This window comes from Lepisma saccharinum, chromosome 21, assembly GCF_977018435.1.
Source record: "Lepisma saccharinum chromosome 21, izLepSacc3.1, whole genome shotgun sequence".
Classification (NCBI taxonomy): domain Eukaryota; kingdom Metazoa; phylum Arthropoda; class Insecta; order Zygentoma; family Lepismatidae; genus Lepisma; species Lepisma saccharinum.
The window spans coordinates 52,250,386-52,277,679 of record NC_139249.1 but is presented as its reverse complement, the minus strand read 5'-3'; the positions used below and the strand labels follow the sequence as shown (position 1 = coordinate 52,277,679).

Genomic DNA, 27,294 nt, shown 5'->3' with positions numbered 1-27,294 from the left:
ATAAAAGAAACTAAGTTTAACTTTTTCAATAACTTAAAGTGTGTTAAAGTGCTGCATATTTACAGGGTGGCTCAATAAGTCACTTAACACCCTCAGTACAAGGCCACTGCGGCATGGAATGTGAAAATGGCGATGACCAATCATTTCCTGGCCAAGGGCCAGGTATGTGTCTGATAATAAGTGTGGTGTTTTTAATTTCAAAATATTAGTTAGTGTTGCGACCTATTTATTGACTTACATATTTTGCACACATGATTATTTAGCATGTGTATCTGATTAAAAAGAAAATGTTTTGCTGGCAAGTTGATATACTTCTGCTGCTTCTCCTGCTCAGTTGACTTCCATGGGTGGGATACAATGCATAAATATTTTTCTCAGTACAGTTTTTTTTAAACCATCATCATTAAATAAATCAATATAATATTACACATGTTTTACACTGAATAATCTTACAAATTTTTTATCAGAAATTGATATGTCAATAAAAACCAGCATGTTGACCTGAGGAAGCTACAATATGCTACATTATTGGATTAGTCCAGTGATATAATTAATTTACATGTAACTTTATATTTGTCAGTTTTATGATTATGCTGTAATTAATTATTAATACTTATATTACTATGAACTTTTTAAAAAATGGAAAGGTATTTACGAATAAATTTGTTGGGATTGGGTCCTTATCTTAAAAAATGAATTTTCCAGGCTGCGATTTCACAAAGGTTGAGAACCACTCCTATACATGCTGCCAGAATTCATTGGCAGTTCACGGAAAATCCTTGTGTTGAAGGTCAGGAAGAATTGAGTTGAGTTTTAAGTCCATTTTATGCACAGATAGGGTAATTGGGACCGTACCTACAGCTTAAGTGGGACTGTAACCACAATTTGCCTGATCAGGTATTGAACCCAAGACTACTTAATTGCAAGTCAATGACATCACTACAGGAAGGAAGGAAATAATTATATTGGTTGAAGTGTAGAATTTCATGGGGAATTGAAGACATAAATATTTCTACTTTTTAAATTATAACAGCCTCATGGGTATAATTTGCGCAGGTCCTCGCATTTCCTAATGGCCATCCTGCTTGAAATTCTAAGAATTATGTGTGTACCATGTGCACTTTTTCTCATGGCCAATGATTTTCGTGTCTGCGGGAGTTCGTAAAGACCAAAGAGTGTGGACAGAATTTTCCACAGAATCCTTGAGCCAAAAACTGATCTCTCCCTGAATAGGCACAGGTGACCGTTACCCTACTGCAACTTATGAGAAAGAATGTTGAATGCCCTCTCATGCACTGTCTTGGTCCAAAGAAAATGCACATGGTCCTGCATATACAGAATTGCTTCAAAGTGAATCAGATGTTATCAACATAGACAAATCTCTAAGTAAGAAGTCATTTCCCAGATTTCTAATTCTTTGCGTTCACCTTTCTTAGTAGTGGCGAGTTTGCTTTGTAATCATTGCTCAGACACCTTCACTTTTGAATGTACAGGAGATCCGGATCTCCTGGAGGGAGTCAGATGGCAGGTCAGGGGAAGGGGGGTCCAGATCCCCTACGAGCACCTCCCGCCAGTTATGTCTTATGTGTTCAAGCAATGCATTTCGCTGATATGCTAGGTAAAAGCGAGCCAAGTAGAGTACCTTCAATGAATTATTTTATCTTAGATGTTTCGTATCTTACTGAAAAATTAAATCAGAAATAGAACTTTCATAATATATTTATTGTCCAAAAGTGCAAAAATTAATTTACCCTTGTATGAAAAATTTTGTAAATGGAAAGTTACAAATTAGATATAGCAATGCAAAAATTTGCCTTTAACATTTGCAATAGAATAATGCATACTATGTTAATACACTTGTTACACATAACACATTACTGAATTAATATAATGATATTACACATGTTTAATATAGACTATGCTGGTCAGCAGCTCCAATAGCAGAAGAAGATAGATGGCCATCTCAATGGCAAAGGAGGCGGAAGAACCAGGAAACAGGAGGAGTAACACCTCTTTTAAAACCTTGGTCCACCAACTGGCACCGGCTCCTTACCAGGGTTACGGTGAAGACTTCAATGGCAACTATGGCGAAGAAAGAGACCTTCAGAACGGCATAGCTGGTGGAAGAGGCACTCATTCTCATCGAATATAAATATGAGAAAACGCCACTGTCTTGTGAAGAGGAGGGATCCTCAAAGATTAGGGGAAAATACCCCATCAGAAAATTAGCCTACTTGGAGGCTTAGGTGGCAGACCAATCACCAAGATCGGGTGCTGTGGGCCAATAACCCACTCACTTTAAATCACACTATTACAGAAACATCAACACAAGGAAGCCGAACTGATTCTAAGACGACGACATTTAGCCTAAAAGGATTACGAGAATTGGAATATGGAATGTAAGAACCCTGCGGGAAAGTAGGAAGCTACAGCAGGCAGTGACCAGTAAGGAAAAATAAGAAGATATCTATGAAGACCAAACTTTGTATTGCTCAAAGTAATATTAAGTCTGTACTCTTATATGGGTCTGAGACATTGGAAGGTAACAAAAACGATCACCTCTAAACTACAGACCTTCTCAGGCAGCGGCCTGAGAAGAATTTTGAATATCTTTTGGCAAGAAGTGATTCAAAACCAAGAACTTTGGAGAAAATCTGGAGAAACCGAGGTGTCCATACAAATAAAGAGCCGAAAATGGAATTGGATAGGGCATGGAACCCACAGGGAAGAAGGAAAAGAGGGAGGCTAGACAGACGTTGCAAAGATCTTTCACGCTCAGGCATTGCAGGAAGGAGAGAGCTGGAATGCAGTGAAGAGATTGCCATCAATAGGACCAGGTGGAGATGCTTTGTTGGTGCTCTATGTTCCAACAGGAATTAAGGGAAGTAAGTGAATACACATTACTGAATTAATATAATGATATAACACATGCATGTATATAGTATTCATGAAAACTGCAGTTGCAATGAATGTCAACTGCATTTTAAACAAATACATTTGGTATTGATATTAGTATTAATATTAGTAGATTTAAATATTGTTCCCAATATTTGGAAATAATCTGCAAAGAAATTTCTACCTCAACAAGTACAAATAGATCCAAAGAATCAAAGATATGTACATGTATATGTCTAAAAGTCAATAAATCGTATTGTAAGAGAAATAAACTCACTTCATAATCAAGTAGACAGAGACAAGCATGTTCAGATATAAGCTTCATAAGTTCAAAAAACACACAACTAACCATCAGTGATAGGTAATTATTGTCTTTGTGCACTTATTTTTATTGGAAAATATGAATTATTAGTCTAAAATAGTGAAAAGAATGGGGTTATGTAGAATTGTGTGAAGCACAGATACATCAATTTTTATACTATAAAAGTTTGCCTTGGTCAGCATTTTAATGTTTTATTAACATGGAAACAAGACTTAACAGCATTTGATAATATTGCAAGGACGTATATATTCCATACATATAATGGCCATTAGTTGAATTCTCCTGTTAGAAAAAATAATGATCATGTATTGTAATACCTGTGTGGTGAATTTCTATTTCTTTATTTTTCTTTGTACATACCAATAATTCTCTGCTTCATTTTTACATAATGTGATTTTCTCGACTAAGCATATTCTAGCTTCGTATGTCCAATTCTGATAATGTAATCAACCTCTAACTTATCGCTATGTGTGTAACATGTATTTGTCGCTGTAACTTTTAAATCAGCTAAATAAATACCTGTTGGTCACCCAAACTTTAAATAAATAAATAAATAATACCAGTAATGTTTTCATTTAACACTTTTGTGCATTAAGTTTTTACTATGAAACATATCTCTGCAATAATGCAGATAATAGTATTGTTATTGAGCTATTTCTGGATACATACATATCTCCATAGCTCTGTTTAGATAATTAATAATAATAATAATATTAAACATATTAGCACTACTTTTGTATACACAGAACCTTGCAAAATGTCTCGAAGTTGCTGACCACAGAGGAAAGGTACCCACTCTATAGCTGTCTACAAGTAATATAACTCACTCTAAGGCACTAGAAAGTGTAAGAACATGAATTGAACTAAGGTCAATACTTCAAATATTTTCAACTTTTCTAGCAGAAAACAGGGATGGTAGTTATAAAATACTACCCTTGCATTTCCCCCACTCAATGACATATGTAAGAAAGGTTTCTAATATTGAAAGTTTTTATCTTCCTTAAAGGAGCCATAAATGTGCAAAGAAGTTTGAGGAAATACATGCAAGATGTTTGTAAGCTGCTGCAATTTCTAGGAACTGGAATCAAATTGCCACAAATTCACAGCAGCAGAAATCAATCCCTGCTAATTTCTATCAGCTTTTCTCAGTGACCCCTAGCCTCTACACCCACACACTTGCAGTGCAAGTTGCCTGCATCAGAGTATACACCACTACATGCACTGTACTTTGTTAAAAATGCATATTCTTAGGGAATAATTTGTGAAATGTCGAAAGTTTGTTTTTTCGTCCACTTTATGTTCTGGTAAACTAGTCGGATCTGTAACTCCACTGCAGTGTCTCTCAACTGGAAATCAAACCCAGGGCAAGGCAAAAACATTACCAGTATGCCATTGGGGAAACTGTCGTGAAAATGAAGTTAGCTATAACTATTGGAAAAGTGAATTTTATTAATACAGAGAACTGAAATTGTTGCGCCACTGGTTTTTAATATTTTTGTTGTGCAACAAGCAAACTCTTAAAGGTAATTCATGTTCGATTAACATACCAAGGGTGATTATGACAAAACTTTGCTACACAATTATAATATGTGATTTAACTTAAATGCCTATTTTGAAAATAAGTGCATTTTTCTACAACTGCTCATTCATTTATATTTTCTACTCTGTACTTCATAGAGAACAATACATCATTACAAACAGAATAATAAAAGCAATCAAAGGTGCATTGCCCCCAAAAATATATTTTGAATAATTCTTGAATGCCACATGCTTTGTTATTTTTTTAAGGATGCTCCATATCTAGCAAAGAGTTGCTTACTCACAGAAATATTATCTGTAATAGGGACATATCCATATGTAGCGAAAGGGTCGACTTCCTCCAAGGAATTTCCTCCAGAAATTAGAAAGTTGTTCATTTTTTTCTCAATATCTGGGTTTAGCTTCTTTGCCAAGGCCTTTGCCCAGCCTTGAGAATTGTTGACAGTTGTCCAATAAGGTTCTCCATTTTTCTCATTATTAAAGACATATTCTCTGATATGGTCTGGAGTGGTGAATAATATACCAAGGTTGTAGCATTTGTACTTCGATTTGTTCTCTGGTGCATGTTTTAAGAACTTGGGTACAATTTTATTGTCACCTCCACAAAAACCTGAAAAAAAATACCGTATATATATATATTATACAGGTGTGTGTGTGTATATATATATGTATATGTATATATATATATATATATATATATATATATATATATATATATATATATATATATAAACATGAAGTGATTGAGGCATTAGCAAAAAGTCATGACTTCCTGGCCCATGATGGTATTATAAGTCAAATTCTATAGGATTGGTACTGACAAGAGACAAGCTTTGGTTTCATTTACAGAAATTGAGATCTCTATTTAAAAACTGAGATATGAATGATGAGACCATCATACCCTTAGAGATGTGTCACCACGAGATCAAAACTCATCTTGTTCAAGATATAATTATATCAATAATTAGATTCAGTGATGAACATTCAAATTACACATACCCAGTGTGGCAGGGTGTAAAGTGAGCTGGAACTCAGTTTCTGCTTTGACACTGGACATCCATTTTATTTATTTAATGCACCATACAAAATACCATTCTTTGTTACATTAATTCTTGTAAATATAGATGAATAGAAAAATAGAAATTGATTTACTAAATTTGTCTCCTGTCAGTGGCAGACTGAAAATTATAAAAAAAATTTTTTTTTGGGTGTTTCTAGACCACCTAGAAACTGCGGATAATCGGGATGTTGAGCCTTGGATCTGGTTATTCGGGGGGAAGGAGCGGGGGAATTAATAGCGGAGGAGGGGGAATTTTTATGCACTTATTCACAAGAAATGATAGTGAGCGGAAGAGAGAATTTACAAGTGGGGGTTTTATAATACGAAGTGTATTATCGAAAAAGAAGAATTTCTAGGGTTGCTGCTGTGTGCGGCGGGGATTTTAAATTACGGGGTTTTGAGTGACGTAAAAAAAAATAGAATTTTATGCAATTCCACGGAGTGGAGCCAGCTATCTCCACCATGTAGCGTGACGTTGGGTAAGGTACGGGATCGAGTCATGCCGGGACGTAGCTCAGATAAATACAATAGGTCTTAAGTTTGACTTGGCTAACCACCTCTACCCTTAAGGAGGCTGATGAAGGATTGTTGGGAGCCTGTGTTGTTGAACGCTACTCACCCCTTGCTGTTGGTTTGGCCCTCGGCTTCTGGCGTCGGCAACGGTGACAGGTGTCCACTGGAGAGATCGAAGATGACGATAAGAGACGGCAGGCAATTCGGCGACTTGTTTTATTCTTGCAGATTCTTCGGTTGGCTTAATCCGGACTGCTTATGGACTTCTCGCTTGTTGCCGCCTCGTAATGTCGCGATCTCTCAGCAGGCCGTCGTCCTCTTCTCGTCGATCAGTTTGGTGGTGATATTGGAGCGAAGTGAGAGATCGATTTACCGTCGCCAGGGGTTTTATACATTGGATTTGAGTCATAGGTTGGTGGACTTTGCACCTCCACTGTGCACCTGGGGTATCCCTAGATGCAGATGGAAATTTACAGTGGAGGTGCACTCACCGCTGGCGAGGGCCGTTGCCTTGCTGACTGTGCAGAGCCAAGTGGAAAGTTCTTGTTGCTCAGCTCTGCATCCGGTGGAATGTGGGGTGAATGAGCATTCAACTTGCGAGCTTCAGAGCGATGTTTGAGGCAAATTAATGTTTCTAACTTTATGCTCCCAATTCCTTCATCATTCCCCTGGCCAAGATGTATCCACTGTGAGTGGTTACGAAGCCGAGTAGAGATGGTTATGGAGAGTATATTTTGAAAATAATATTTAAAGTTACATAGAGTAAAGAAAAATAAAAACCCTGTATATAATAATGTGTAAAAAAAGAAGTTGGAGCTGTCGGTATAGCTGGTACTGCACCGGTCTGGCTGCATGTTCAGTTGGAATGCTGACCGCTGGTGGTATGCTGAGCTGCAGGCTGCCTGTGGTCTGCTGGCTACATGTTTATGTGCTTGCTGCATGATGTCGGCATGGGGTCTGGCTGGCTGCATGATGTCTGCTGCAATAGGAGGTCTCCTGGCTGGCCGGCTGCATGATGTCTGCATCATGATGTCTGCTGCAATAGGAGGTCTCCTGGCTGGCTGGCTGCATGATGATGGATGCAAGAGAATATGTGCTGGCTGGCTGGCTGCATGATGTCTGCATCATGATGTCCGCAAGAGAATATGTGCTGGCTGGCTTGCTGCATGATGTCTGCTGCAATAGGAGGTCTCCTGGCTGGCTGGCTGCATGATGTCTGCAATGGGAGTTCTCCTGGCTGGTTGGCTGCATGAAGTCTGCAATAGATGGCTGCTGGTTGGCTGGCTGCATGGTGTCTGCAATAGATGGCTGCTGGTTGGCTGGCTGCATGTTGTCTGCATGAGGATGTCTGCAATAGAATGTCTGCTGGCTGGCTGGCTGCATGATGTCTGCAATAGGAGTTCTCCTGGCTGGTTGGCTACATGAAGTCTGCAATAGATGGCTGCTGGTTGGCTGGCTGCATGGTGTCTGCATGAGGATGACTGCTGCACCCTGGTGATTCCTCGCTGACCGACTGCTGGGTGACTGGCTGTATGCAGAACTGCCGAATAGATGCTTGAGAAGACGTGAGTGTGGCATGGCCAGATGGTGACGTTGTGCAAGGGGGAGCCGACAAGCGTAGGGAAGGGGAAGTTATAACAGAAGATGTTCGCCTAAGTACGGAAGAGTAAAGGTTGGTGTCGAAGGTGACAGAAGTGAAATGACAGGGGTGGGTAGACAGTAGCCATCATCGAAGGTGATATGTGTGGGAAGAGGAGGAGCTAAGCGAGTTGGAGTTGTAAGTTGACGAAGAGTGGGAGGGGGTGGTGGGGAATGTGCGGGACGTTGAGATATAGCAGCTAAGGAAATAGGAGGACTAATAATAGGGACGGGACATGTCTTAGGAGGAGATGGGGTTTGCCGGTGACAACATGAACAGCAAGAAGTGCGACGTTTTAGACGTAAGTACGTGTATGTAATGCAAATACAAAGAAGCAGGAGAGCTATGAAAATTAAGAAGAGATAGGAGGTTGTATGTGCAGGAGATTTTACAAGGTCATGAGGGGTAAGTGCACGAGCCTTAGAAGTAAAACATAAGAAAAGGAGAATGTGGAGAAGTTTAAATTGGTATATGACACCTAGAGTGAGACATGTGAGCCAGACAAAAATTATAATGATAGGAAAATCCGCATGTCTGTAAAGTGGAGTTATAGGAGGGATGTCAAGAACTTTATATTGGGAGAGGTTAAGGTGAGGATATGAAATGTCCATTGTTTATGATAAAGAGCCGTTGCATTCACAAGGGGGGAAATTTTATAATGGGTGTCGAGTAGAAAATTGGGATTGTTGGTCCAGGCAGCAGGAAGGATATGAATTGTTCGGTGGATTGTTGAATGATCGAAACCACAAGGAAAGATAGCATGAATTTTGATATCGGGGGTGACAAGTACATCTGTACGGCAAGCCACGTGTAACAATACTGCACCGGGTTCGTGAAAAGTGGTAAGATTATAATGTAAAGTGGAGCCATTAGCGTAAAAAAAGTTGATGGTAGGAGGAGGATTAATTATTGCATATACATTTAAATCTAATTTGACCACATCGGTGAGGTGGGATTCATGACATGTGTAGGTACACACATTCATCGTATCAGCCACAGTTGTTGCTTGAATTAATTTGGAAAAACAGAAATTGAGCCCATCGTGTCTTCCTGTGTGAGAAGGCAGATGGCACAATTTCTGTGTATGGACCTGACAATTTTCAAGGTCTGTACCACTAATAGTGACAACATTATGAGAATCATCGATGGCGATATACGATGGATTATGCGACACTACGCATGTTAAATTTTGATACGAAAAGGGGACAGGGATTGCTAAGTAAAGTTTATATTTCTTCTGAGTGGAAGTGATAGGCACTTTCAACTCAATATTGACAGCATCAGCAGAAATTCTGCATTGGGACAGTGGTATCTGATAATACATGTCAATAAGTGTGAGAGGAATCGCTATATCAAATCCAGTAGGAAGAATATTTTTTTGAATCTTTTTCAAGTCTCGGTGCAGTGTTGTTTTAGATATTACATGTTCAGAGAGAAAATGATGTTTACAATTGTTAATGGTATTCTCATATTCAAAAAGGGTGAAAATTTGGCTAAGCTGCAAGGTTAGGGTCATAAATTCGATGAGATATGCCTGTGCTTGACGTGCATCTTTGATTGTTAAATTTTTGAGTTTATTAATTAATGCTTCCTGATTTCTAGCCAAACTATCAGAGTGGTTAGCATATTCAGTAAAAACATCCTCAAACTGATGTTGGAAAGAGTGAATTTCACCAGTTAAATTTTGATAGAAAATATGATTAGCTTGCAGTTGTAATTTAATGTCAGATATCGTTTGTTTTACTTCATGAGCATTTTGGAATAAGGGTTCTAGTTGCTTAGTAGTGGCAAAGTCACAGCAATAGTTAGCAATGCTACTTATAAAGCCAAGGAGTGCACGTTTTTGTCTAACTACGGAAGTGTTGGGAGTGGGTCGTGTGAAGAGGGAAAGGTGTGAAAAAAGGTGTGAATGAAAATTTTGGAGTTGGACCGCAAGTTTACATTGGTTGGAATCTTCTACACCTTTGTTGCACGTGGCATTATGTAGTGTTGATGGAAAGTGCTGGGGTTTAGGCATTTCCAGTTTCACATTATAGTAGATGGGGATGGTATAATGATAAGGGATGGTTCCTGGTAGTTCTTTCAGATAAATTCCCGAGATGATTTTCACATGTTCAGTCGCCATGGTGACCGAAAAAATGAGGGAAAAAAGGGAAAGTAGTAACATTACTGCCATTGTCGGTAGTGAACCCTGAAAGGGACAAGGATACAATTTTAAAACTGAGTTTGCACAAAAAAAAATAACATGTATTAAGCATGAGATTTGTGATGAGAAAAAAAATGGTTTTCGAGTTAGTTACTCAAAGAAAAAGGTAAAAGAGCACGAATGATAAATTAGAAAAGAGAAGGAATAACAAGCTGTAATGCAAGAGATTCTCGAGACTGAATAGTTTATAATATAAACTTCTGCATTTTTATTTGTTTGTATTTTATTACCATTTGTTTACGTTTTGCGCTCCGCGATGTATTTGCTCGAGCCGAGGCGATTGCTACATCGTCAGCTGTGCGAGATTCGACTACGGGTAGGTCGCGCATGCGCAGATACTTGTGCGAGTTTTTTTTTTTTTTTTTTTTTACAGTCTGCTTGCTGCAGACAGAAAAAAATCGCGTTGTCTCTAGCGAGTGGAAAATTCACGTACTCAACCAGTAGTCAGTTGAGAGACTACGTTCCTGATTGGCCGTTTTTACTTTCTACTTCTTTATTATTATTACTTTGTGGAATATTAAAAGTTTATTTTAGTCTTCGAACTTGCTTTGCAAGTTAATTCCCGACTCATTTATGTGTATAGTGTTGAGGAGGAGGGAACAGGAAGAAGAGGGTACTACGTGAATCAAAATGGCGGAACTTCCGTTTTTACATGTGCTCGTTCCTGTGTGAGACTGAGTAGTGATGGGTTCAAGCCGTTCATTTGTGCGAGTCGTTCAAATGAGTCGTTCAAAAGAGTCGCCAAGCTTCTTTTTCTCGAAACACATGCCTGAAGAGGGGGAAGGGGGTAGGTGGTGTTGAAGCAGATGATTGTATTTAAGTAAACGAACACAACGTACGTCCTTCAAGATTAATAAATTGTATTGCATTTTTGTGTATGTGTGTGTGCGTGTAGCCGACTAGAAGGCCAAGATTCTGAAGTAATCGACATTTGATCTTGCCACAGAAGTTCCCGGGATCTAGTCCCGGTCTGGGCAAGGATATTCTTTACGAGTGTCCCTTCATCTATATCATCACGCATCATCCTCATCGTCGCGATTACTTAAAATTTGAAGAAAAGCGGCATAAAATAAGAAAAATGCAAATACGATTCTGTATGTGTGTGGATATACATATATGTGTAAACAGTAAACACACACACACACAAACAAAATTTATACTTTTTTTTATACACATACTTGTTTTCATTACTCTGCCTCATGAGTGAGATTTTCTATATTTGTATCTTGTTTCAGTTTACATTTCATGCTGCGGATAATGCAAATTATGCAGTACGATACCATACACAGAAATGATATATAATTATATCAACCTTTTATTAGTAATAACGTGCATTTACATATTCTTCCTTTTTTGCATTCGATCACTGGTTTTAATATCGCAACAAAATGCACTCCAGATCTGCGCTGCGACACATGCTTGCATTTCCACGAGCATCGCTCGTTCACGACTCTTGAAACAGCACGAAGAGTCACAGCACAGTCCCACGACTCTTTCCCCATCATTCGTTCACGACTCGCGAGTCGGCACGAAGAGTCATTAAGCACCTTAGCGACTCTTCTCCTCCCTCATCGTTCACGACTCGCGAGTCGGCACGAAGAGTCATTAAGCACCTTAACGACTCGCTCGCCTTAGCGACTCTTCTCCTCACTCATCGTTCGCTCGCGAGTCGCGAGCTCTCTTACACAAGGCGCGGCGGCGGCAGTCTCGCCAGCAGACTGGATCTACAGTTTAAAGTAGGATCCACCCGCTCGCTCTCCGCGGATGGCTAACAGCTGTGTTTAAGAAATATATATCGCTCTTGAACATTATCCATGTCCATCCCATATCCATGTTTTTGTTGTTCTACAGTCATTCAATATAAGTTTCTGCCAATATCATAATGTATGATCGAATTTCTATAAAGCGGGCCAAATTATACGTATGTATTTTTTTTAATGTTGCTTTCTACTAGTAAAACACCTTAACACGTAGGCTCACCGCAGATGGCCAACAGCTGTTTATATCACTCGTGAACATGACCCATGTCCATCTTACGTAGTTGTTCCTAATTCTGCAGTCATTCAATAAAAGCTTTTTTGCAGTATCATGTACGATGAGATTTATGATTAAACTTCTACATTCATTCTTTAATGCTGTTTTCATTAGTAAAATATTTACACGTTAATGTTAATGAAATATTTCACGTCATATGAAAACGATTTTGTCAGACAATGTTTAAAGTTCACTTTATGCTCGGGATTGAAGCTACATTTTAAACTGGGGGTCTAAATCACTGGGCAAGGTGCCTCCACAGAGGATCGAATCCGAGACAGGAAGCGATTTCCTTACCAGGATTTAACAAGGAATGAAAGGATGGCTGAATAACATAAATAAAACATACTCCATGGTGCATGTTCTTTGTTTCTTGGTTTCCATGTTGGCCAGCTTGAAATAATCTTGGAGTGACAGATAAGTGGTGTCGCCCTCCTCAAAGTAAGCCTATTGACACCGAAAGTTCCGGGTTCGAACCCCAGCCCAAAGATGAGTGGTAATCTGTATTTAACCTCTTGTCAATTACTCTAATCACCATCCATCCTCCGTCGTTGCCTTGTAACGATACCTGGTGGATCCCACTTTAAACTGTAGATCTAGTCCCGATTAGCTTATCTGTACGTAAAATTCATTCATCCTCGCTGTCAATACTAAGTAATTAGGTATAAAAGATGCATAAAATACAACAAAGCGTGTTAGGCAGTTAAAATATTAAAACTGAATTAATATATTATAAAATATAATTACTGCATGCTAATTTATAAGAAATTATAGCATTTTAAATTTTTTTTTTTCCTTAATGGGAAAATAACTAGTAGCTTATTTCTTCTGTCCATTCTCATGTTAACAGATTTGTTTTCTTGGATAAATAAAATTGAACGTGTAAATTAAAAGGTTTACATGTGCACGAAGCGGAAGAGCAACTCGATCGAGTATCGTGGTGAGACAAGATGACTTGGCACATCGTTTCAACTCGTGAATGAGAATGCATATCTTGTTCGTGATTTGATTTCAAGTTAAAAACACCTGTCAGGTCTTGTTCGCTTATCGATTTCAAAGCATAAATCGGTATCGTTACTCCAATGAGACGAGATTCTCGGACAGTACATTTTACACAGAGTGTCTCTCATCATCTCACCAACTTTGGAAGGGTTGGCCCTGTTTTCATTGCGATTTTGTAATGCCCTGCTACTTGTGAAACTGATTCACTTCCAACAATTTCAGTCGCCTCTGTGGAGGAGTGGTTAGAACAGTGCGCTAAGAGGAATCTCGGAATTGTGTGTCACTTCATCAATTTCATTATATCATCACTGATTTTCATGTTCGCGATTAGCCAAAGTGGCAGAAGAGCAAAGCCTGGGCAAAAGTGGTATCCCGAGCCGCTATGTGTTTCCACCGAATATCGGCCTCAGGATTCCCTGCCCTCGTGCCGCGATGTGCTAACCACTCCGCCACGGGGGCCGGCCCTCCCCATCACATCTCTGTTTTATACTAAAGGCTATGATTGAATATGAATTTAAATTTTTGTGTGCGTCACTTAGGCTATTTTGCACCCTTCACTTTATACGGGATCCAGCCCCTTACCAGAACTAAAATAACATAACTGTAATGTCCTGTAGTAACTAAAATATTAAAATAATCTGACCGGTTAAAAGCTGAGGCTGTAAAGGCACTCTGCACACATAAGGACAAAACACAGGACAACACACACACACATTCCTACGAAAATTATACTGGCCGTAGGTATAGACGCCAGAGCCTCGTTAGTCTGGAAAATGCAGTCCAGGGTGTACTATGTGGAAGTGAGGTTGACAATTGGGTGTACTACGTGGAAGGATCATCCCTTACATCCCTTAAACTATATTTCTCGAGACCCTTGATGTGCTAACCACGCCGGCATACATTATAGAATACTTGAGTTAGTTTTGTCAATATTAATTTTATTGATTGCATTTTTGTTTTGCAATGATTTTGCGCACTGAATTTTCATACTTATCTTTGCTTTCAATTTGTGTTTTACTTTTATTTTGTATATAATGCTGTGTTTCTATTGGTGTAAATTTGTGATTCGTCTCTAATAACGTTATCATTTCAATGTGATTTAAATTTTAATCTTCTAATCTCACGTGTATAATATATAAGTATATGTATGTACACATGCATACAGAGAGAAAGAGAGGGAAATTGCATGATATGATCGTTAGAGGGGAAATCCCCACCGTTCTCCGCATAATTTCAAATTTGTTCCTTGTATTACACAAAATATATTAAATTAATGTTATAACAAATTGAATATCTATTATAGATCGGATTATAAGAAATTATGTATAACTGCGTGTGTGAGCGTGTGTTTGTCTCTCAGGTTCTTTATTAAAAAATCAGAAAAACAGAACATAATGTAGTATTCAAATATAAGAAGACCTTCATTTCACGAGTCCACTTATAATTAATTCATTATCATGTGGTTTGTTCTATTAGGTAATTCTTAACTGAATATAAAAAATTGTAAGTTATAATTTTTGTTTTAATACATGTTTGTTATTTTCACTAAAGGTTTATCATTTGAACTTGTGCTTGCTGCTTGTATTACGTCATTTTTGGATTTGGAGTAACATAAAACAAAAGGTGTTTATTGTCTTTGATCTTGCTTTAGAAAATAATGATTGGTTGATTGATTTGGTTTATTTTACTTCGCCTTTCTGTCACTTTTTTTGGGTAATCGCGAAGATCAGGATGAGTAATGAGGTGTACTAACCACTCCACCATGGAGGCCGGCGCTTTAGAAAATAATTAAAAGTAACAATCGCTTTCCACACTAAGTATTTTGTGTTGCAAATTATAAATTACTGCCTCCCTTTTCTGATTCACTTTAATAGCATAGTGGTTAACGCTGTCATGTATTAAAATGGTTTGCTTGGCAAAAATTGTTATAAGTCCACTTTTATGCTCCAATAGGCTAATCGGGTCTCCCCGATGGCGTAGTTATAACGTCGCCGGTAATCAAGGGGTACCGTGTTCAATACAAAGTGGAGGTTCGGATCCCACTTTAAACTGTAGGTCCAGTCCCGACTATCCTATCTGCACATAAAGTGGACTTAAACAATAACAACTCAAAATAGGCTAATCGGAATATTGTAATCAAGAGGTCTGTGCCTAACACCTTCCCAAAATCTTTACAAGACTCCCCTAATATTTTTTACTAACATTTAATTTCTTGTAATTTTAGCGCTAATGGTTTGGCCGAACTTGAAACTACAGGACAAATTTGTTGGCTGTTCTTCGCTGCCCGTCATGGGCTGAGGTTGCGCGCTCTCTCTCTCTGCAAACAACACTCGCGACTCGCGAGCATGCTCCTTCCCCTCTCATCGTACACGGCACGTTTCAGCCAGCTTTACTCAACTAGGGGTAGGGAAAAGGAACAGAGAGGACCCCCCCTCCCTCTCCTCTCCAGTCCCCATTTGCTGCCCGCAGAATCGACTTGCTTTCTTTAAAAAATTCCGGCCGCCAGGCGAGTATACACTTGCGCATGCGCCTTCCTCGCAAAATTCGTGGAAAGGAGAGGGAATAACAGTTGCTTGGCGGGCGGAGGAGTCGTGGCACACATACGACTCTTTGAACGTGTCGTTCAATTCTGGTGAACGAGTCGTTCACCGCTCACAAGAGAGAGTCGTTACTTTTGAACGACTCGTTCACGAACGACCCATCACTAAGACTGAGTGAAAAAAAATGTCCGTTGTGAAAAAATCGCGTTGCGAAAAAAAATTGCGAAAATACAAGTATTATATTGACATGTGGGTGCGAAAATAATATTTATAAAGTGTGAATGGACTGTGCAACGGTGAAAAATGGAAAAATTGAATATTTAAGTGACAGACTCGTCCGAGTCAAGGTGCCTTGTTTTCAAACGGTGAATCGTGATAGCATCGGTTTTCTGTTTGCCGCGACCATCGGTGTATTCCACCAAATAGGAATTGGCGTCGTTTTGTGAAATTATTTTCCCTTGAAATTTGTAGGAGGAGGAAAAAGCCTTGGGTACGTGGGGATGAGGGGTAGTATCCAAAATATACACTAATTGTCCAGGGGAGTAGGTCGTTTGTTGTGTCTTTATGTCGGCACATTGTTTTTTTGGCTCAAATCGCTTTGCTAAATGTTTGTGTGCTAGTTCTCGAGCGGCCTGGAGTTGTTCTATTCTCTGTTCATTAGAGTAGATAGTGGTGTTGGGATTAGTAGGGAGAACAGCATCTGCAATTAATCTAGGGTGTTGTCCAAATAGCAAAAAATAGGGGGAGTTGTTCATACCAAGATGTGTACTTACATTGTGAGCATGGGTCGCGCTAGCCAAAAGTTCATGCCATTTACCTTGTTTTTGTACCACATAAGTTTTCATGATGGATTTCAAGTAGTGAAAAGATGATTCGACTACACCATTTCTGAAGTGGGCAGCAGTATCAATAAATTTTAATGTGACACCAGTAATTTGGGATAATTCCTGTATTAATTTGCTACAGTTCGGGGAGCTCCTGTCAAGCATAATCGTCTCTGGAAGACCAAAAATGAGAAAAACATGCGAGACAAGGGCGTTAGCTATTGAGTTGGCATCATGGTTGGGGAGGGTTTGCAGTTATGGCAAATCTAGTACAATTGTCAACAACGGATAGAAAATATTTGTGTCCTGTGTCAGAGGTTGAAGTCAGTGGTCAACACACGTCAATATGTATTTGGCTAAAGGGATGACTAGCGGGTGGGCTCGTTTGCAGTGTATGTTGTACGGCTCCGTGAGCTCTTTTTGCTACTTGACATTCAGTGCATTTGCGTACTGCAGCGTACACATATTTCTTTAGATTAGGCCAATAGTAGCGTAAAGAGAGATGGGAGTATGTTTTAGCAGCACCTTGATGTGCGGCCATCATTTTGTTACAGTGAATTAATTGAAACACTTCTTTTCTTAGTTTTTGGGGAATACATAACTGTCTTCTATAGCCTGGTGAAAATTTAGTGTTCCTATAAAGGATTCCATTGTCAAGAACGAATGAGTAGGCTGTTTTCTCTAATTTGTGATCGGCATCTGGGTGGTTTTCATGAATTTTGATTAATGCTTGTAAGTATGGGTCCTCTCTTTGTGCCGTACCTATGTCAAAGTCATCGGATTGTAACATGAAGACTTGATTTAGTATGTCCTCCTCGTCTGTGTCAAGGGAAGTGTCGTTGGGCAAGGAAGGGGCTGGGTCTACAGGATTCCTCGATAGTGCGTCAGCAATACCATTCTGTGATGATGGGATATGGTGGATTTGGAAGTCGAACTCTTGGAAGAAGAGTGATCTTCGAGCAAGGACCCCGGACAACTGTTTTGTTGTTCTAAGGTAAGACAATGCATGGTTATCTGTGAAAACTATAAAAGGTGTGTTGATTAAGAAGAATTTGAATGATTTTAGGACATAAAAGGCAGCTGCAATTTCAAGAGAAAAGACGTCTGCTTTTTTCTCAGTGTCTATAAGGTGTCTGCTGCAGAAGGCTATCGGATGTAGTATTCCATCAGTATCTTTCTGCATAAGACAACCGCCCATACCCTGGTATGACGCGTCGATGTATACGCATGAAGTCTGCTTTGGGTCATAAGGTCTAAGAATGGGTGCGGAAATAATTTTGTCTTTTAATGCCTCAAAGCTTTTCTGATGCTCTTCATGCCAATGAAAGTTTACTTTCTTTTTGAGTAATTTGAACAAACATTCTGCGGGTTCCGCAAACCCTTGTACGTAGCGTCTGATGAAATTGCATATGCCTAGGAAGGATTTTAAATTCTTCTTAGATTTAGGTGGAGGGAAATCTTTGATTGCACGCAGGATGTGATCAGAAATTTGAAATCCCTTTTGCGACACAAGATGGCCTAAGACTGGAATTTCTTCAAAGCAAAATTTACATTTATTTGGACCTAGTTTCAAATTGGCTTCACGTAATTTAGCAAAGACTTTATGTAAAACTTGTAGCATTGCGTCAACTGAGTTTGTGTAGCAAATTATGTCATCCGTATATGCAGATATCTCGGAACTATCTATGCCAGATAGAGCCATAGACATTACATTGTTCATGACCTGACTACTTGTCTTCAATCCCATTGGCAATACTTCATACTCGTAATTTCCACAATTACTAATTGCAAATGAGGTCATTTTCTTTGACCTTTCTGTTAATTTTACCTGAAAAAATGCCGACTTAAGGTCAAGGGTTGTGTAATATTTCTTGCCTGCCATGTCTGCTAAAATGTTATCAATGTTAGGTGTTGGGAGCGAAGAGGGCTGAATAATTTTATTCAGCGCCCGAAGGTCAGACACCACGCGGAACGAATTGTCTCGCTTGCGCACTCAGAGAACTGGGTGTCGGAATGGACTACCTTCTGACCTGCGAATGATGCCATCTTGTAAGAGCTTGTTAAGCTCAATTTTCATTTGCTCTCTAAGATTCAAAGGGATGGGGTATTGTCTCATATAGGGAGGTTGATTGTCGCCAATGTCAATGTCGTACTCATAAATTGGGGTTGTGGTGAGTTTATCGCCTTTCCAGGCTAAAACATCAGCATAATCAAATACTAACTGTATGATTTTTTGTTTGTCTGCCTCTGATAAGTCAGGGTTAATACTGATGCAAGATGGGTCAAATTTTTTCTGACTTTCCTTCAGTCTTGTGTTTTCTGTATTGTCTTCCGTGCATGCGTATGTGGTGGTAGTCATATCAGTGTTGGATGTGTCTGTCATGTCTACTAGAATGTCACATGGGGTTGCTTGGCCAAGTGGGGTGTTGGATTTGAGTGTGACTGGTTTCTCTGAGGGGTTATGAATTAGTAACAGAGGGGAAGAAATGTTAAGGAGAGCATGGGGTATGAGGATATTGTATGTAAGGAGTGTTTCCTGAGAGGGTGTGAGTAGGATATTGTGAGGGAGGGGGGGAGTGATGGAAACTGGAACATATGTTCGGGTTCTAGGTTTTAGGGTTACATTTTCTGGGATTGTTACTAAACTGTGTTGGTTGCTAGTAGGGTGTAGTTTAGAAAAAATTACATCAGGGATGGTGTAAGTGTGTGATTTTGTGGGAAGGTTATAGTTCGGAATATGGCCTAAGCGTCTAAGAGTTAACAGGTTAGTACTAAGTGAAATGTCACAGTTTTGTGTCTTCAAGAAGTCATTGCCAAGGAGAGGAGGTAATTCTTTGGATTGCACAACTCTAAAAGGGTGGGAGTACCTATATCTTCCTATGTGAAGGGGAGTATTACAATTTCTGAGATAGGAAGTCTGTTACCAGTGACGCTTTTAATAATGCTGTGCATTTGAATTTTCTTTGCATTGGGTGGAATTAAATGCTCAGGACAAATACTAATCTGGCATGCGTTGTCAATCATAATTTCTAGGGGGTTATTATTTACATGAGCTTGAATGAAGAATAGGTTGTTTTTTTCAAGGATAGGAACTGTGTCAAATTTTGTCTTGCGTGTGGATCCGTCCCATCGATTCACACGGTTTTTCAGTTTAAATCGCCCTTGTTTTCATTGTTTGGGTTATAAAAACAGTCCCTGGTAGAATGATTTGAACGGAAACAGATCTGGCATTGCGAAAACTGTGAATTTTGTCGCCCCCCGACTGAATTATTATTTCCACCCCGAGATCTGAAATTACGTCTCATGCCGCGAGTAGAACCTCTGCGATTGCCATTCCCCTGGCCGTAAAAAGTAGGCCGGGGCTGAAATTGATTACTGTTATTTGATTGTATTTGATCCGCCAGGTTCTGTACAGTGTGACACAACGCTTCAACTTTATTTTCTAATGTTAAGGTTTGCAATTGATTTGTGACTGAATCTAGTTGGTTCGCTGTTGAACCGCCAGATGGCAGAATTGCGTTACAAGACTGTGAAACGGCAGCGCTGGTAGAACTATTGTCGGGACGCGCTAGCAAGCGGCGTGGGACCACCCACTCTGGTAGCGACGCGCTGTTGCCGGATTGACCTACTTCAGGATTCTCGCGAGCCCACAGAAACATGAGGAAGGCTTAACTACTGCAGCTCCTTATGTTACACAAACCCCAGTTCCCCATATATCGAATAGACAAGCTTGCAGAAGAAGCGGGACATACGGTGGTCCGTCTCTCGCCTTATCATTGTATGTACAATGCAATCGAACTTATTTGGGCACAGGTCAAAGGGCTGGTAGCACAGAGGAACACTTTGCCACCTTTTACACCGTCTAAAATTTTGCAATTGACAGAACAGGCTATCGGGGATGTGACAGCAGATAGGTGGCGTTCGGCTATAGAACACGCAAGGAAGATTATTTCCGAAGCATGGGAAAAGGAGGGAGTTGAAGAGCAGCAAATGGAGGATTTTGTAATTTTACTTGGGCGGGAAGACAACAGTGACAGTAGTAGCTCAGATGAAGATGTTCCTTTACTAACAAACAATGAAGATGATCTTGGGATAGCGCCACTGCAATGGTAGCCGGTAAGCAAAAACAACTGATTCTTTAGCTACTACTTCTGTTCTTTCATTCATTTTTTATGTTTTTACATACAGGCAGCCTCAAAGCATTAATAACACATGTACCAAATGTATCATTAATGTTAAGGATATCGAGCAATTGCCAAGCGTTTCGTTGTAATTTATTGAACTCTGTATTGCCAGAACCTGTATTCTCATATAGCTCCCAAATTATCTCACTTCACACACCCATGTGTGCCTCACCGATGGCACAGTGGTAGGGTAAGTGTTGTCGCCTTGTAATCAAGTAGTCCTGGGTTTGATACCCTGTCGAGGCACATAGTGGTTCGGATCCCACTTCCAACTGTAGGTCCATTCCAGATTAGCCGTAGTGTGCATAAAGTGGACTTTAAAACACCAACTCAATCAATCAATTCACACACAATTGATTTGTTCTTGATAAATTCTTCTCCGTAATACAGTAACTCAGTTCTGTAAAATTCTGTTTTGGAGGTGAATTTTTGTAGGTTCCTCAAAATATAATTTAAAAACGTGTTAACGAAACGAAGTTGTAAGTAAATACGTAATTTGCCCTAATTTTCAAGAAATACATTTCATTTGTAAGTTCTGAAGCTTCAACAATCGCGGCGTGACAAAGAAGGCAAAGAGAGGCGGCATGAAATCAAAGGAGAACGATTTGCCACAGTGTTGTTCATAACACAAGACGCATTTTCTTTGTTGGTAATTGTGATACGATACAACATAAGTAAAAAGATGCCGGTAGCTGATGCTTGCAATGTACCATAATAAAAACACAACAAAGGTTCTTTCAGTGAAGGTTTTCGGTTGCTGTGTAGAGCAGGAAGATAAAATGTTTTATGCTTGCCAGAATGCCCGAGCTTGCCAACAGCTGACTAGCCTGTCCGTGTGTTTGTGCGAACGTGGCAACGTAGAAACCCCCCAGCCACATGGCAACCAACGAGGAAACAGAATTTGGTCACGTTCTGCGTTCTGATTGCACGCCGCTTCTTATCGCGTCCGTACTTTAGTGGACTGCGTGTGTGGAGCTTGACTGGAGGGGAGGGAAGGAGGGGCTGTGGGCGTGGTTTGGACCTGCCACGAGTTGGTCGGGAGAGCTGATGTTGCTTGATAAGATTGCTGCGGAAGAAAGTTGTATGGAGCTTGAGAGATCTGCGGGAGGGGGGTAGTGGGGGAATACGTCACAAATGACGAAGCAGGCTGAGGTGTGGGGAAAGGATGCGTGTTGCTGACCTGTGGTTGTGTACAGCTGGGAAACTGAGGGGAGGCTGTTGCGTAAATGGAGTGCATGTACTTAGCGGCATCTATCAGTTTCATCGCTTCACTTTGTTCCTCATTGCGTCTAGCCTGAATCAGCATGTCTTGCCTTTCTTGATTCTGCAGATGTGCAATAAGAGAACTTGTGTCGGTGAACTCTTTGTCTCCTATCGCAGCGATGTGTTTAGATCGAAGTCCCGACACAACATAGGAAAGGATTTGGGGATTCGTCGCTTGCGGGAAGAATTGAAGGACGAGATTTTTCTTACGAATTACATAATCATGAATGGGCTGGTTAATTTCCTACTTTGTCTCTAATAAAATTTGATGGGCATGCTGACTAAGTGACTGCCTTTAAATAATGAAATTAATTCTTTCTTGATTTGCGGAAAGGTGAGGGTGTTGAAGTTTGGCTGCTTCTTGAGATCGTTCAAAAATGTGAGCGCTATGTCTGCGAGGAACAATGGCAACATTTCGCGTTTTTTATTTTCCTCCCACGCCAAAGCGCCCGCAATACTATCGAACTTTTCAAAAAACTGCTCAACTTCTTGAGGGTTTTTTCCTGTGAAGAGGGCGGGGTATAATCCATGGGGTATATTTACTGACATTCTTGACGGGGATGGATTGATGGTGGTAGGGGTGTTAGTTTTAGGTGTACTGGTTTGGGGTTCTGGGTGTTTCTTTTTTCGTTTGGGTGTTTCTAGACCACCTAGAAACTGCGGATAATCGGGATGTTGAGCCTTGGATCTGGTTATTCGGGGGGAAGGAGCGGGGGAATTAATAGCGGAGGCTAAGGAGAGAATCTGGTCAAGAGAATGGTCTAGCTCTTCGTGAAGAATAATTTGGGATTCGTTCATGCGAATTTAGGGAGGGGGAATTTTTATGCACTTATTCACAAGAAATGATAGTGAGCGGAAGAGAGAATTTACAAGTGGGGGTTTTATAATACGAAGTGTATTATCGAAAAAGAAGAATTTCTAGGGTTGCTGCTGTGTGCGGCGGGGATTTTAAATTACGGGGTTTTGAGTGACGTAAAAAAAAAATAGAATTTTATGCAATTCCACGGAGTGGAGCCGGCTATCTCCACCATGTAGCGTGACGTCGGGTAAGGTACGGGATCGAGTCATGCCGGGACGTAGCTCAGATAAATACAATAGGTCTTAAGTTTGACTTGGCTAACCACCTCTACCCTTAAGGAGGCTGATGAAGGATTGTTGGGAGCCTGTGTTGTTGAACGCTACTCACCCCTTGCTGTTGGTCTGGCCCTCGGCTTCTGGCGTCGGCAACGGTGACAGGTGTCCGCTGGAGAGATCGAAGATGACGATAAGAGACGGCAGGCAATTCGGCGACTTGTTTTATTCTTGCAGATTCTTCGGTTGGCTTAATCCGGACTGCTTATGGACTTCTCGCTTGTTGCCGCCTCGTAATGTCGCGATCTCTCAGCAGGCCGTCGTCCTCTTCTCGTCGATCAGTTTGGTGGTGATATTGGAGCGAAGTGAGAGATCGATTTACCGTCGCCAGGGGTTTTATACATTGGATTTGAGTCATAGGTTGGTGGACTTTGCACCTCCACTGTGCACCTGGGGTATCCCTGGATGCAGATGGAAATTTACAGTGGAGGTGCACTCACCGCTGGCGAGGGCCGTTGCCTTGCTGACTGTGCAGAGCCAAGTGGAAAGTTCTTGTTGCTCGGCTCTGCATCCGGTTGAATGTGGGGTGAATGAGCGTTCAACTTGCGAGCTTCAGAGCGATGTTTGAGGCAAATTAATGCTTCTAACTTTATGCTCCCAATTCCTTCATCAATATATATATATATATATATATATATATATATATATATATATATACATATATATAAACATGAAGTGATTGAGGCATTAGCAAAAAGTCAAATTCTATAGGATTGGTACTGACAAGAGACAAGCTTTGGTTTCATTTACAGAAATTGAGATCTCTATTTAAAAACTGAGATATGAATGATGAGACCATCATACCCTTAGAGATGTGTCACCAGGAGATCAAAACTCATCTTGTTCAAGATATAATTATATCAATAATTAGATTCAGTGATGAACATTCAAATTACACATACCCAGTGTGGCAGGGTGTAAAGTGAGCTGGAACTCAGTTTCTGCTTTGACACTGGACATCCATTTTATTTATTTAATGCACCATACAAAATACCATTCTTTGTTACATTAATTCTTGTAAATATAGATGAATAGAAAAATAGAAATTGATTTACTAAATTTGTCTCCTGTCAGTGGCAAACTGAAAATTATAAAAATAAAATAATATATTTTGGTCAGTGCTATTCAACAAGCTCTATATACAAACACTAGAGGCCACTTTTGAAACCATTTGAGTGGGGAGCAGAGTACCCTATGAGTGGCCTAGCAGGCTGAACAGCTGGCAGCATCGCAGATGGAAACAAGCCATAACCTATGCAGTAGCTACATTCAAACAGAACAAAAAATGGTTACGTATTATGAAAGTATTACTCCATCATACAGAGGAGATGTTGACCTGGTCTAGCGAAAAATTAGAACTGTATAAACTGATAATTGGGGAACGGATTTCTAGGTCCATACCTATTTTTTATATTTGCTACATCCTAAATGTGTGCTATTTAGAGATCTTTGTGTTTTATGTACACACCTTTACAAAATTCTATTTCCTAAAAATGCCTAAATGAATTAAAATTCCTATAATTGCCTCAATGAACTATGAATTTCTATAAATGCCTAAAAGCCCAATTTGACTTGAAAAACGCCTATTAAACCATTCGCTTAACTTTAAAAATAAATCTTATTAAGAACGGCCCTTAATTTCCACCACAATGGTTTGAGACCCTTGAACTTTCAGACCTTGAACGAATCCAAGCGACAAGAGAAGTAATGCAACAGCAAGGGGTGTCAGTCAAGGTCTGTGCAGATTTCTGCCATCTTCTAGCTTGCATCACGAAATTGGAAAAATGTGGAGCGAACTGACTGGATGAGGCGTTTTCCGTTGTTAGAGGCTGTACTTCCCAGGTAATTGAAGTGTAGTATATGTAGTATGTGTAGTATACCAAACAAAAATGAGGGCTGCTTTGGGACGGAATCCTAGCTACAAAATAATTTATTTGTTAAAACAGGGCCAGCTATATTCCCGGCCTCCAACATTGTAAGAGCTTGGGAAGATTCCAAGAATACCTCCGTCTGATTGGCTTTTTCGAGTGCCTGCTGTGACGAGTAGGAAAGGGATCACCACAAGTGACCAATCACATTGCCTATTTCCCCCAATGACACAACAGTTAGGTGAAAGGGGAAGGTTTGCACCGGAAACTACAACTGCCCTAGTATAGAGGTTGTTCATCAAAGAGAGAAAGTGTCTGTGACTGTACAAGAGTCCATTCACGGATGACTGGAAGAACTTCACCAGGGAGCATTGAAAAGCATAAGTTGGTGCAGTGCTTCAAAATATAATAAAGTTTTTACACTGGACAAATTGTATATTTTTAATAATAAAATAATAGTATTCATTGCTCAAGAATAGTAACTCTTGCATACAAATTGCATCTAAAACCAGTTGTTATTTCATAAAATTAATATGAATTAATAATTATGGCTATTAATTTATAATAAGCACCTAAAAGTCCTAATATGGAGTTTATAATAAATATATTTACATTTAATATATATAATATGATATTATAATAATATATTTTTTAGACTTTCTTATTTACAGGAATTATAATCTTAAAAGGACGAAAATACGAGGGGAAAATGTCTGCTTCATACAAAGAAAACATATGTTAATATTAAGTTATCGGATAGGGCATAGTGTATAATAATAAATATTATGCGCTTATCCACTTAATACATTTTCTCTTTGTAATTTGGGTGGTTTCCCCGATTCCTACTCCCGCTGTTAAATTGCACATGCTCGCAAGTCGCAACAAGAGGAAACATAAAACCGTAGTGCAAAAATCTATTTTTTTTAATTATAGACCCATGGCAGCTAGGGACGACCAAAATAACGTCAAGTTTAATGCTCTTTGTGCATAAATATACTATATTTAGCCCGTCTGAGCTACCCTTTAATATATTAATTCTTAAATTCAGGACAACGTAATTTTCAGAAACTTATGACTTGCTACATAATCCTAAACCTTTGCTAAACAATTTTTGTTATCGATTTACACGAGAAATTCTTACCTTCGTTGAAAATAACGTTTGAATAGCCACCCTATCGCGCTCCAATGTAAAGCTTAGGGCAACCAGATGACGAACGAAATTATTTAGGGACACAACAGGGGTGGCGCCTCTAGTGGAAAAGTTTGACAGTGAACAGCCCCGTTGACCACTAACTTTTGTTGCGGCGTGTACTACAGCAGACGCTCGATGCGCGCTGGAGCTTTCTTGAACTGCGCACCATGCGGCAACGCTGTTGCCATAAGCCCCATACTGAACTCTTAAGTTGGGCTCACCAATAGTGGTGTTTGCAAACAAATGAAGAAAGCTTGAGTATGATGGCATAGGCTGGCTGAATGTATATATGTGTGTGTGACACTTCAAAAATGCAGCAAATTTTGACTTCATTTGTCTGTGTCATAGGCTGCAGATGCCAGTAACCTTTATTGGTGAAATGTGCAAATTATATGCATTCACAAACATCTAAACCTTAATGCAATTAAAAACATTAATAATTTTCATATTAATTCATTTTGTTATTTACATGAAGTAGGACCACTTTTCGTGGAAAGCGCCAATGATTTTGTACCCTGATTATAACTGCATCTACCTTCCGCTGTTATCCAGCTATCATCTTGAGAGTAGAACAATAGTGCCCACTGCTTCATAAAATTTGGATCACTTCCACGCGATTTCTCCATAGTAGATGGCATTTCGACTTCTCTAGTATATAGCGTAACATTCATCGTCCTTGCCACCGAATCGCACGCCTCGCGATCCGTTTCTGAGCTAGAAGCCATGTCGGGCTGTTCAACAAAATGCGCAACCTGAATCTGTAAAATAAAAAGATAATACAACCATTAAGTTTCGTCCAACGTGATCATCCTAAAAAAAATGTTAATACAACAATTAAGTTTTGGCAAACGTAAACATCCTTACAAAAAGACAATACAAGCATTACGTTTCGTTAAACGTAAACATCCTCAAGAAATTATTTAACGCGAGTTGTATCGTGACGGTGGGTAGTTTCGTTGTTAATTCGTTCTATTTGATCTAGTAAACGTACTGAATTGATAATTACATGAAGGTGACTACATGATTTCGTATTTATCGTTTTATTTTCATTTTGAAATTGCAGACCTTTGAGTTGCATATTC

At 39.6% G+C, this 27,294-nt stretch overlaps 1 long non-coding RNA gene across 1 annotated transcript in view; it reads right to left on the bottom strand.

Annotated features, from left to right (window-relative positions):
- Nucleotides 1–1,701: 1,701 nt before the first annotated feature.
- The window catches only part of LOC146004247 (uncharacterized), a 39,232-nt gene continuing 13,639 nt past the window's right edge, over nt 1,702–27,294 (bottom strand). The window contains exons 2-3 of the long non-coding RNA XR_014443905.1: nt 26,748–26,970; nt 1,702–5,366 (exon numbers count right to left, since the gene is read on the bottom strand). This is a non-coding gene — a long non-coding RNA (uncharacterized LOC146004247). The remainder of the gene's footprint in view (nt 5,367–26,747; nt 26,971–27,294) is intronic.